Below are 13509 nucleotides of genomic sequence, written 5' to 3'. Positions count from 1 at the left end.
CCCCTGAGATTTAACAGTCTGATCGATGCTTCTCTGTTTCTGAATCTGTTTTTGTTCATCAGTTTATGTTGTTCATTATATTCCACAAATGAGTAAGATCTTAAAGATAAATGATATTTATCTTTCTCTGACTGGCTTATTTCTTTTAGCATAATGCTCCCCAGTTCCATCCATGCTGCTGCAAATGGTAAGAATTCCTTCTTTTTTACAGCAGCGTAGTATTCCATTGTGTAGATGTACCAGTTTTTTAATCCACTCATTTGCTGAAGGGCACCTAGGCTGTTTCCAAATCTTAGCTATTGTAAATTGTGCTGCTATGAACATAGGGGTACATATATCCTTTCTGATTAGTGTTTCTAGTTTCTTGGAATATAGTCCTAGAAGTGGGATCACTGGGAGTTCCATTTTTAGATTTTTGAGGAAATACCAAACTGTTCTCCACAGTGGCTGCACCAGTCTGCACTCCTACCAGCAGTGCACGAGAGTTTCTTTTTCTCCGCATTCTCGCCAACACTTGTCGTTTGCTGATTTATTGATGATAGCCATTCTGACAGATGTGAGATGGTGACTGAGCATATTTTCATATGTCTCTTAGCCTTCCTTATGTCCTCTTTCAAAAAGTATTTAGGTCCACTGCCCATATTTTTATTGGGTTATCTTCCTTTTGTTAAGTTGTATGAGTTCCCTGTAAATGTTAGAGATTAAACCCTTATCAGTGATAACATTGGCAAATATGTTCTCCCATGCAGTGGGCTTTCTTATTGTTTTGTTGATGGCTTCTTTTGCTGTATGGAAGCTTTTTATTTTGATGTGGTCCCATTTGTTTATTTTATTTTTAGTTTCCATTACCCTAGGAACTGTATCAGTGAAGATATTGCTTTGGCATATGTCTGAGATTTTGCTGACTGTGCATTTCTCTGATATTTTTATGATTTCCCATCTTTCATTTAAGTCCTTTATCTTTTTTTAGTTTATTTTTGTGTATGGTGTAATTTGGTTATCTAGTTTCATTTTTTTTGCATGTATCTATCCGATTTTTCTAACACCATTTACTGAAGAGACTGTCTTGACTCCATTGTATGTTCTTGCCTCCTTCATCAAATATTAATTGAGCATAGTGGTTTGGGTCGATTTCTGGGTTCTCTATTCTATTCCATTGGTCTATATGTCTGTTCTTGTGCCAGTACTAGGCAGTTTTGAGAACTGCGGTTTTGTAATACAGCTTGATATTTGGTATTGAGATCCCTCCTACGTTGTTCTTCTTTCTCAGTACTGTTGCAGCTATTCAGGGTCTTTTTTTGTTCCAGATGAATTTTTTGAGAGTTCGTTCTACGTCTGTGAAATATGCCGTTGGTATTTTAATGGGGAATGCATTGAATCTATAGATTGCTTTGGGTAGTATGGACATTTTAATGATACTTTTACTAATCCATGAACATGATGTGTTCTTCCATCTGTTTATGTCTTCCTCTATCTCTTTTTTCAGTGTCTTGTAGTTTTCTGAGTACAGGTCTTTTACCTCCTTAGTTAAGTTTATTCTTAGGTATTCATATAAGATATTTTAAATGGATTAAAGGGGCTAAAGCTATGGATTAGAAAAAATTACCAAATGGAAGTAATGCAACTATATCAATAAAATATAGAGTAAGCATTTGAACACACAAACCTACGGAAATCACTCAAAATTAAATGGGCAAAAACAAAGACACATAAATAATTAGAAGAACAAATACCAGATTTGGAAGACAACGAAGATGTAACATAGCAATGATAGTTCTTGAAAACTGAATACTTCATATGTGCAAAAAAAATTAAAAGAGCTAATAAAGGAAAACTTTTTGATGCAAAGACAGCTTTAAATCTACAGACATAAAACCACCCATGCCCAGTCAGGCTGATAAAGCTCAAATTCCAAAAGAATGAAAGAATCCTATAGGCATATCCCATGGAAACAGCTGGTCACGTGTGAGAGAGAGAAGCATTACCCTGGCCTCAGTCTTCTCCTCCAGAAATAAGCAGCAATAACAAAGAATGGACAGAAATGTCTGAAAATCCAAGGGTGAGAAAATGTAACCCAAGACTTGCTACTCAGCCAAACGGCCCTTTAGCTACAAAGGCAAGAAACAGCCATTCTGAAGCAGTCAGGAAACACAGTACCCACAGGACTTAAATCTGACGATAAAATCCAGCCAAACTAGAATGAATTAAAATTTTAGAAAGTCAGAAATGGCAAAACCATGATAAAAAGTACTAAATCCATTAAAAAAAAAAAAAAAGACTAGTAAAAGAGCTATGGGGATTGTGATATCAGAATAGAATACAAATGCTATAATCCTTTCCATTGTAAAATTCATAATTGATAAAAATTGGGAACTGGCAAGAAAAGAGATGGTATAAGGTCAGTGGCTAATTTGTTTTGCCTTTTAAATGAGCCAATATGCCTCCATTTGAAACAAGTAGTTTATGAGAAATTATTCCAATCACAACCTTTTTCCTATTTTCTTATAAATTAAGCTACTAAAAGACATCTTCAATCTCCCTCCTGGCAAAGAAGTCAGCAATTCTTTCCATCTCACTTCAATTTCTTTTTCTTTGCTTTAATTAAAGTCAATTTTATTTTATACTTTTAAGTAAAGTAACATGTATGGTAAGATTCCATCCATCCTTCTGACTTGACCTATAGCAAACTCTAGATGGAATTCACAAAACGTTAGCATTAGAATTTCTGAGGAGTCAAAAGCTCTATGCGGATTTTTAACTGTGCAGGAGGTTGGCACCCCCAAGCCCTGTGTAGTTGAAGAGTCAATTGTGTTTCTAATGGTGTTTTAATTTCTTCTTTCTTTTTTTTATGTAATAAGAATGCATTGTTCAACTGGGATGGCCTACTGGTTGAGTGTCAACCCATGAACTAGGAGGTCATGGTTGGATTCCAGGTCAGGGCACATGCCTGGGTTGCGAGCTTGAACCCCATTAGGAGTATGCAAGGGGCAACCAATGGATGTTTACCTCTCACATCGATGTTTCTCTCTCTTTGTGTCCCACTCCATTTCTCTTTCTCTAAAAATCAATTTAAATTTTTCAAAAAAGAGTGTATCATTTCCCCCCCAAATAAATTACTTTTTAACAACAACAACAAAGAAAATCTTATCATTACTACCTTAAAAAAAATGAATTTTACTAGTTTTGCTCATCTCCATTCCCACCCATGCCCATCAGTCCAGGTTTTGGTCAGGGGCATGGTGGTGGCTGAAGGCACAGCAACCAGGCTGGGGTCAAACCATGGCTCTACTGATTACCAGCTTTGTGACTATCCACATGTTGCTTGACCTCTCTGTGCCTCAGTTTCCTTGTACGTAATAGCACCTTCCTCTCAGTGTTGTTTTGAGAAAACAAGACCAGGGTGGACCAAAGTAGAATTACCGTTGTGAGTATGTAAAGCACAAAGCTTATTCATGTATTACTATTTTTGAACCTACTCTTGCCCCACCCTGTATCTATATAAAGTGCTGAGGACCATGTGTGACATCTATACGGTATGTGCTCTCAAAGCGTCGGCTCTTATTATTCAAGGAGGGAAAGTGGCAGTGGGGTAGGAGACAGGCAGGGAGTTCAAGTGTCCCAGGCGGTGAGTTACTCCACAGACTTTCTCTAAGAACGGTCCTGGCCAAAGCTAACACTGTGCTGCTCCTATGCAGTGAGTCACTGCTCCCCACCCCCCGCCGTTCCTGTCAGTCCTGTCAAAGGGTTGTTTTATTCGCTTCTCAAGCCTTCCAAAAACATTTGGAATCTGCACAAAAGAAGAAATATGAAACTCTCGGGCAGTGCGATAAGGAGTTCTAAGCTTCGGCCCCAGGGATTTCTTTGCAACTCTGGCTGGAGTTTCTGTCACCACACTCAGGTGTGCCTCCGAACTCCCCAGACCCCGGGAGACCCAGCTACGGGAGCTCCAGCAGGTGCTCCAAGACATCAGCCCTGAAAACATCCCAGATAACACACAAAAACAATAGGCAGGTTGTCCCACTTTAAAATAACAGAGTAGCCAAAACCGCTTTGGCTCAGTAGATAGGGCATCGGCCTGCGGACTGAAAAGTCCCAGGTTCGATTCTGGTCAAGGGCATGTACCTTGGTTTCGGGCACATCCCCAGTAGGGGGTGTGCAAGAGGCAGCTGATCGATGATTCTCTCTCATTGATGTTTCTAACTCTCTATCCCTCTTCCTTCCTCTCTGTAAAAAATCAATAAAATATATATTAAAAAATAAATAACAGAGTAAGTCTCACTGATTCTTTGCAAAGTTGAAGCAGAAGGGCAATCCCTGCAAAGCATTGTAGCCGTAGGGTAACCTGGCCTAACAGTGCCCAGTTAGTTGGTCAACAAGTTAACACTGTGGTCAATTTCCCGTCAGTTTTCACTGTGTACTTGTACTACCTGGGACACACATTCTGGATTTGGAAAGAAGAAAGCCAGGACTCTGGTGGGATCCATACACCACTCGCAGCTGAGTCCTTCCCATCACCACACCGAGATCACAGCGGTGGCAGATCCCTGGCTTCTGCTTAAACAATTGTGAAGAGGGATGAGAACACTCTCCTTTGAGTGAAGTCTGTCACAGCAAACTGGGGGGAAGTGAACAATGCATCCTGGGAACTGTGGTCACCAATCCTTTATTCCCTCTAAATCGGGGTCCATTTCACTCGTTTCTCACCACATCACACCCCACCGCCACCCCTCCTCCCCCCGCCATCCTAGGTCAAAGAGCCCATCTGCCAGGCTGCAGTTAACACTGAACAACTAGCCCAACCAGTGTGGCTCAGTGGTTGAGCATCAACCTATGAACCAGGACATCATGGTTTGAGTCCCCCATCATGGTTCAATTACCCGTCAAGGCACATGCCCTGGTTTTGGGCTTAATCCCCAGTAGAGGGTGTGGAAGAGGCAGCCAATCAATGATTCTCTCTCATCACTGATGTTTCTATCCCTCTTCTCTGAAATCAATTAAAAATATATTTTTTTAAAATGAAACAACTGCCCTGACTGGTTTGGCTCAGTGGATAGAGCGTTGGTCTGCGGACTCAAGGGTCCCAGATTCATGTACCTTGGTTGTGTGGGTGCATCCCCAGAAGGGGGTGTACAAGAGGCAGCTGATTGATATTTCTCTCTCATCGATGTTTCTAACTCTCTATCCCTCTTCCTTCCTCTCTGTAAAAAAAAAAAAAAAAAAAAAAAAAATCAATAAAATACATTTTTTTTTAAAATAAAACAACTAACTCTCCTTTTGTTCGCTGAAGGCACAGGTAGTGACTGGTCAATAAGTCCTCTGATCAGCATGAGGGTGCCTGTTATCACACCCAGGTGACAAAAATCTGGCCAAGCCAAACACTTGAAAGTTTTCCTTGATTTGCGAGAACTTATGATGTCCCGCCCCCTCGCATGAGCAATCCGTGACTGAGACTCTTGTATAGGCTTTCAGAAATCCTGCAAGTCCCTCACAGGCCTGCATTCCCCTATTGCAAACCCTCAAGAACCCAAAGACTCCAAGTTGAGAGAAAAAAAACCTCGAATACATGAAAATCAAAACGTGAAGAAATTTTACCCAGGATGATTGATATCCTGAAATACACAAAACTCCTCCTCTGAGGAACTTTCATAAGTACCACCTGAAATTTAAGCAAACCATGGAACAATTTGCCATTGACTATTTACTCATGCCAACTGCCCATAAAAAACCCCTCTCCTGCTTTGCAAGGGCAGAAAGCAAGAACAAATTACCTATTTAGGCCTGAGATTTCCCGGCTTAGCGCAAGGCAGGAGACTACACTGCAATGCAATGCAATGATGCTGAAGTTGAAGGAGCTGATTGAGTGAATTGGGTTTTGTTTTTTTTGTTGTGTTTTTTTTTTTTTTTTTACATGCACATCCCACAATAGAACTAACGCGTCAGAATAGCAGGCATCCTTAACTGCTTTTATCTATGAAGCAACCAGAATGCAGATTTCCCCACTAACCTACTGCACTTTTTCACAGTGTGATTACGCAGCACAACGAACGCATCTTTTTGGCACGGTTTGCCGGCCTGCCTTTGCTATTGGGAGGTGGTCGGTGGTGCCGCTGTGATAATAAATCCAATGGAGTGAATCTGTGTTCCCTCACTCTGGCTTTCAGAAACGTGCTAAATTATCCCATATTCTCACTGGGCTCTAAACCCTCCACCCTATCTGATTTTGCACAGATGTTCAAGAAGAAATCTTTTTCTTTTCTTTTTTTTCTTTAAATGAATGTCAAGGGCCTGGCAAAGTACTGAATCAAAAAAAAACGCCAAAGTCAGCACTGTGTTGAAAAGCTGATTATTAGCTTACTTCCTTCTCTCTCCGGTTCCTCCAATTCCAAAAAAGTAAACATGGAAACTATCACACTAGCCAAAGGCCTTTAAAGAAGCAGGAAGTAGGCAGGTTACAGGTAGTTTTTCTCTGCTGCTTTATGCTGAACTTTAAGAAGCTCTTAGTACTGTGGGTGTTTGAAGGGTGCTTTGCTAGAGGCAGCCCTGTAGTTCTCATTCTTCTGGCTACAATCCCTGGGGAGGGGAGGTCATGGGGAAATTCCGAGGGGGTCACAGAAGCACTTAGTGACACTGGTAAAGTAGCCTGAGACCAGTCCCATCTCCTGTACCAACCCCCATGACACCCTATTTTCAGAGCCTTGCTGATTCGCCAGTATCCCCCTGCTTCCCATCACTTCCTCCCGGTGGCCCCCAATCACTCCCTAAGCAGCCAAAATTAAACCTATAGCCTGGTGTCTGCTGGATTCCTCCTCAGAACTAATCTAATTCCTCCTGTGGCTAATCACAACTAGAATTCCCAGACCTGTTCCCACCCGGCCCCGCAGAACAGCTCGAGCAGAGGAAGCACAGCAGGATTTCCAAATTCCAAGTTGTCAGAGACATCTTCCCTTTGTTCCATCCAGCAGGAACTGCTAAACGGAAGGGAGGTTGACAAGCATCCAGAGAGTGGAAAATCTGTGGTCAAGAGATGTATTAAAAAGAAAAAAACCAGCTCTCGGCATCCAACCTAGTTCACAGTGACATGGCTCAACACACCAAGAAGGTGGGAATTGTCGGTAAGTACGGGAGCCGTTATGGCGCCTCCCTCAGGAAAATGGAGAAGAGAATTGGAATCAGCCAGCACGCCAAGCGCATTTGCTCCTTCTGTGGCAAAACCAAGAGGTGAGCCGTGGGGATCGGGCACTGTGGTTCCTGCATGGAAACAGTCACTGGTGGTGCTGGACCTACAACCCCACTTCTGCCGTCACAGTGAAGTCAGCAGTCAGAAGACTGAAAGAAGCTCCACAGTTTGAAACATAGCGAGCCTATAATAAGTGGGTTAATTTATATATTTTAAAAAAAAATACAACACAGAATAAACCTCTCAGACAAACTGTATTTAATTTTCTGTGACAGTGAGAAAGACAAGATGGGAAAATGTGAATGAGTGAGCGTGCAGATACATGAAGAGGTACAGGTGTGCTTAACAGCAAACCTATCATGGAACAAATCATATGTGATCTCTTCGACTGATCCATAAATGCTGGACTGAATCTGCGCCCTTAGAAAATAAAAATTTTCAGTAACTTTTTAACAATTTAAAATCTAGCCTTATTATTGCTTCTACTATTACTGCTTGGTGTGTAATTTTATCATTTTCTACTGTACCTTTTTACTGGCAAAAAAAAAAAAAAAAAAAAGTGAACTTTCAGTTGACCATGGCAGGTAAGTCACATGCCTGCCTGCATCACTTCTCCCTCCAAAAATCCTACCAAAGTGACAGGAAACCTAACTTTTGAAAGCAACAAAACATTATACAATATAGCAGCAGAGACAAGAGCAGACAAGAGATTTCACTGACTACAGGGATGATGAGAAGCTGATGAGAAGGAAGTGGTGATTTATATCCTGAAGGATGTTCAAAGTGGTTCCAACAAATAGGCCAGTTCCCACCTGTGTCCCTGGGAGGCTCCTGCTGAAGGGAAGGGTGAGGAGTGGGGTGGAACAGAGGATGCAAATCAAATACAAAGGGATGGACCTGGGAGTCCTGCTCCCCTCCCCATCTGCCCCAATTGCCAATGCAGAGGTGTATTATCCGAAGAAGTTGAGGAATAGAACTGAATATCCAAGAGTAAATTTTGTTCTACTTATTTTTGTCACAATTGGATCTCTACAGGGTGTCAACTTAGATAAAGGGGCCTCCCTCCCGTCTGTCCATATGCTCCATCCTGATACCATCTTTAACCTAACCTGTAAGCAGTGGTCTGCAGTATCATCTCTTCCGAGGCACAATTCAAATATATATGTGTCTTTCCTTTGAGATTGTCCTCAACTTTTCCCCATTTCAATAGATTCCTTCTCTCTTTTTGCTCCTCTGCAAGCAGACACATGTCGAAGGCCTTCTTTCTGCCTTCATGCCTTTTTATATCATTTCCTTTTGCTGTTTATGGAATGCTTTCTCACATCTCGTCTCCTTCAAGAAGTATCCTGGGTTCAACTCATATCTTATTCTCAAAACCAAACTACTCTACCTTCCTACACAGATTAATAAATGACTTTCTCACCTTACTCTGGAGTCACTTTAGTTCGTCCCTTTCCAGAATCCCCTGCATCTAATCACTCCAAAAACAAACCACAAACAAACAAAAAAGCAGAGAAGTTAAGCCGGGGAGATCAGAAACTCACGTAACACCAGGCACAATGAAAAAGAGTGATGTGATTCAGGCCTGGAAACGCTGCGAGAGGTGGTGGGAGTTAAGGAAAAGATCCCATGAGACCCAAGTCCCCTTCCTACATCCTGCTTCCAGAATACTCAGCTTACCCCAGGCAAGGCTGGTGGAATTATTCTCTGGAGAATCTGAATGCACACATATTGACATTGGAGAATTTCTTCCAACAAAAAGACCAATTGCTGCTTCGTCACTTTAAAGAAAAAGCAACAGTTGACAAGTCCTGTCCGCATATCGGATTTTTTTGTTCCTTACTCTTAATATTTGCTCTTAATAAACAGCCACGAATAAGCAAACATTTAAGGAAAATCAACAAAATGAAAACTGGAGCCAAAACACAGAGGGGGAAAGCCTTCGAAAGCAGGCAGACATTGCAGGAAGCAAAGGGGGGCAAATTCTTTTAATCTAGAAATAATATCCCCAGAAAGAATACCATGTCTCAAAATATAGGGAGAGATGCTATGAAAAAAGGGCAAGAGCTCTTAGAAACTAACATACAGATAATTGAAATTTGTGTTTCTCTAGTTGGCTAATTTGAGGAAATTTCGTAGGAAGTTGGGCAAAAAATAAAATGGAAATGTTAAAAGATAAGTAGGACATCTTATAAAAAGTCAAATAATCAAATAAGAGGAATTACAGAAAGATTTTTTCCGCTCCCTCAAGAAATGTCCCAGAGCCCTAGCCAGTTTGGCTCAGTGAATACAGCATCAGCCTATGAGACTGAAGGATCCCAGGTTCGATTCCGGTCAAGGACACATGCCTAGGTTTCCGGCTCAATCCCCCTTAGGGTCGTGCATGAAGCAGCCAATCAATGATTCTCTCTCATCATTGATGTTTCTATCTCTCTCTCCCTCTCCCTTCCTCTCTGAAACCAATAAAAAATATTTTTTTAAAAAAGAATTTCCCTTGCAGGGACCGGTTTGGCTCAATGGATAGAGTGCCGGCTTGGGGACTGAAGGGCCCCGGGTTCGATTCCGGTCAAGGGCATGTGCCTTGGTTGCGGGCATATCCCCAGTGGGGGGTGTGCAAGAGGCAGCTGATCGATGACTCTCTCTCATTGATGTTTCTAGCTCTCTATCTCTCTCCCTTCCTCTATGTACAAAAATCAATTAAAAATATATATATTTAAAAAATAATAATAATAAAAAATAAAAAAGAATGTCCCAGAGTGATAACCAAGGGTCTACAGTTTTAAAAGAAAAGCAAATGCCCAGCATAAGTAATTTTAAAAGGACCCACTGAGATATATACCAAAAACTGTGAAACTTCAAATTATGAGAAATTAAGTGAAGATTCAAAATGTTTCAGAGAGAAGAGAGAAAATAAATACAAAGGATGCTAGACGACAATGGAGTAATGTCTTCAAAATTTCAAGGATATTAATTTCCTTTTAATTCCACATGTAGTAAAGTTATCAAGCAATCCTAAGAGGAAGGGAGAGAGAGAGCTAGAAACATCGATGAGAGAGAAACATCGACCAGCTGCCTCCTACACACCCCCTACCAGTTTCGGCAAAAATCAAGTAACATTTTAAGAAATGAATTATCTCCAGGAAAAAAACAAAGTGTGTGTGTGTGTGTGTGTGTGTGTGTGTATTTTGTTTTTTGTTTGTTTGTTTGTTTTGGGGGGGGGGGTTTGGGGGAGGGTTGGGGGGAGCAGTGAACACTTTACTCGGTGATAATAACATATATAACAATTACTGCATTAGCACTGTACTATAACTACATGGATGGGGAGAGCAAGAGATAAGGGTTCAGACCGCTGTCACTGTCTACAGCAGGAGTTACCAGGGACCTGGAAGTTTTAACCACTTAAACAGCCTTTCGACTCATCATCCTGTGTTCCTATCTTCCACCAAAGCTAGAAGGCTTCCCTACACCCTGAGGGAAGGGCTCCACCAAAATGAGAGAGGAAATGCGAAAAGAAAATGACACAGGCTGTAGGAAGCAGATTTCATAAAGAGAAGCAAGGGAATTCCCAGGGTAACGCCAGAGAGATCTCTGGTGCTGATGAGGTCAGAGAGAAACCCAGCCCAGACTGCAGCAGCTCAGAAGACTTCAGACTAAATCTTCTCCCGGATAAAACACAGCATCTCTGAGCAACTGATGAACGGGAATATACGGAAAGGGATCTAGGCATGAAGTGAGAGCAGCCTTGGAATGAATTAGGTAAGTATACGGAAAATGAAGCAAAGGAAAAGCTAGGTGATTATTAACCCCAAAGAAAGCAAAAATTGAGCAAAAATGAAAAGCAGCCATGGTATGAACACAAGCCACATGACTCACTGCATGGCTCCGCCGTCAATAGTCAAAGCAGAGCATTGCAATAGCATGACCGCAAGTCTGGAGCTACTGGGAAGTGTGTCTTTTATTCTTGTATAGCTGCACATCGTTACCTACTATGATTAGGAAAAAAATAAAGTTAGAGCCCATATTACTCTTTGAAGCAACAGAAATTTAAAAAACTAAGCATTAAAGTTCTAAGAAAATATGAGATTTTTTTTTAAATGCTCTTAGACCAAGGAAGATCTCTCTGTAAACATGATCTAAATTCAGCTGCCATACCAGTAAAGGAAAAGACTGATAAAACTGCAAAGCCAAAAAGCAAAGTACCAAGCAGGACAGAGCTTTTGAAATACATCTGATGAAGAGCTAATCTTCTCCATGTGCAAAGGAACTCATACAAATCAGTAAGAAAAATATGTACAACCTAACAGAAAAATGAGCAAAAGACAGGTAGCAGATAGACAGCGAAGAAAATCCACATGGTTTGCCAACAATGAAATGGCGTACAATCCCAACTCGTAATAAGAAAAATGCAAAATGATGCCCTAACCTATTTGGCTCAGTGGATAAAGCGTCAGCCTGTGGACTGAAGGATCCCAGGTTTGATTCTGGTCAAGGGCATGTACCTTTGTTGCAGGCACATCCCCAGTAGGAGGTGTGCAGAAGGAAGCTGATCAATGTTTCTTTCTCATCGATGTTTCTAACTCTCTATCCCTCTCCCTTCCTCTCTGTAAAAAAAAAATCAATAAAAATATATACTTAAAAAAATGCAAAATGACAATTAAAAAAAAAAACTGGCCTCTGACTGATGAAATTAGGAAAGGAGAAAATTTAGCAGGCAGTTAATCACCATGATGAAGGGACTCTGGATCCAGACTGTCTATCTAGTTCACCCAGCCACTTACTGAGGGTGGCCCCGGGGCAGGTTGCGGCCTGTCTGTGGCCTCAATTTCCGCATCTGGAAAACTACGATAATGACAGTATCTCTAAGTGCTGCTCTGAAGGTTTAACAATACTCGTAAAGCACCTAAAACAGTTCCTTAGCACAAAGTAAGCACTACATAAGAGTTTCTAAAACAAACAAGTACAAACTCTTGGGAGACAACATGGCAATCTCTATCTATATTAAAAACAAATATACCCTTTGACCACAGATCCCACTTTTTAAAAATATATATATTTTATTGATTTTTTACAAAGAGGAAGGGAGAGGGAGAGAGAGCTAGAAACATCGATGAGAGACACTTGGATCAGCTGCCTCATGCACACCTCCCATTGGGGATGTGCCCACAACCAAGATACATGCCCTTAACTGGAATCGAACCTGGGACCCTTCAATTTGCAGGTTGACGCTATCCACTGAGCCAAACCAGTCAGGGCCATTGATCCCACTTTTTAAATTTATATTTCAAATAGACTCACAAAAAGACATCAAGGACCTTCCCTGTAGCATTGTTTGTAACAGCAAAATATCCTAAACAACCTAAGTGTCTATCAATAGGGCAACTTTACAGACAACTAAAGGCACGCCTATAGAATGGAACGGTTATGTGCCACTAAAAAGAATGAGGCAGATGTCTATATACCAAAAGAACAGCTGGCAGGGTGTGTTCAGTGAAGAGAACAAAATACAACATGACCCAGTGTATGCTACCATTGTGTTGTCTATGCATAAACTATTTCTGGGATAAATTTTTTTTTAATGGTGAAGATTATCATACAATGTGCCTACCAGGTGTGTTTCAATGGGCAAGAATCATGAAAGATTCTTTCCAAAGTGGCAGAAAAGGCTTTTCCCTTAAAGAGAAAACTTTCCATGTAACTTCACTTTCACTATTTACTTAGCAAACCTTGTTCCCACAGCATTGTATTACAACAAAGGACAGCCCTGGCCAGGTGGCTCCGTGAGTTGGAGCATCATCTTATACACCAAAAAGGTCAAGGGTTTGATTCCGGGCCAGGGCACATACCTAGGTGTCTGTCTATGGGAGGCAACCGATCTATGTTTCTCCCGCAGGTCAGTGTTTATCTCTCCTCTCTCTCTCCCTCCCACCCTCCTCTCTCTAAAATCAATAAACACATGAGGGTTTAAAAACTTCAGCCTGACAAAGTTCAAATGGCCTTGAACTCTGAATCAGTGAGGTTTAAAACCAAACATGTCGGTGCACATGTGCAGTGCTGTGCTCGGAATATCTATTAATATTTCCATAGCTACAAGTCCTCCTAAAGCACTGTTTCTTTCAAATAAATGTTTCCTTTTCTTTAATATCAGCAAAACGTGCCAAATTACAGTGCAACTGTTAAGATGATTAAAAATAACTCAAAAATAGACTCAAACCACATTAGCCATCACAGTATTCTGGAGGTGAATGATAAGATTAAAGGAGTATCACTCACGTTGGACAAACCTAACTGCTGAACACCTGTTCGAGCCGACTGGCTCTATTTCAGAGAGATGG

General features: G+C 41.1%; 1 protein-coding gene and 1 pseudogene across 3 annotated transcripts in view; one reads left to right on the top strand and one right to left on the bottom strand.

Annotated features, from left to right (window-relative positions):
* FARP1 (FERM, ARH/RhoGEF and pleckstrin domain protein 1) overlaps positions 1-13509 on the bottom strand; it is a 282854-nt gene that overhangs the window by 258215 nt on the left and 11130 nt on the right. The window lies entirely within an intron of this gene.
* On the top strand, positions 7057-7356 carry LOC118729690 (annotated as a pseudogene).

The sequence above is a fragment of the Pipistrellus kuhlii genome, unplaced genomic scaffold, assembly GCF_014108245.1.
Source record: "Pipistrellus kuhlii isolate mPipKuh1 unplaced genomic scaffold, mPipKuh1.p scaffold_m20_p_3, whole genome shotgun sequence".
In the NCBI taxonomy this organism is placed as follows: domain Eukaryota; kingdom Metazoa; phylum Chordata; class Mammalia; order Chiroptera; family Vespertilionidae; genus Pipistrellus; species Pipistrellus kuhlii.
The sequence above is the reverse complement of the archived record's forward strand: the minus strand, read 5'-3'. Positions and strand labels throughout refer to the sequence as shown.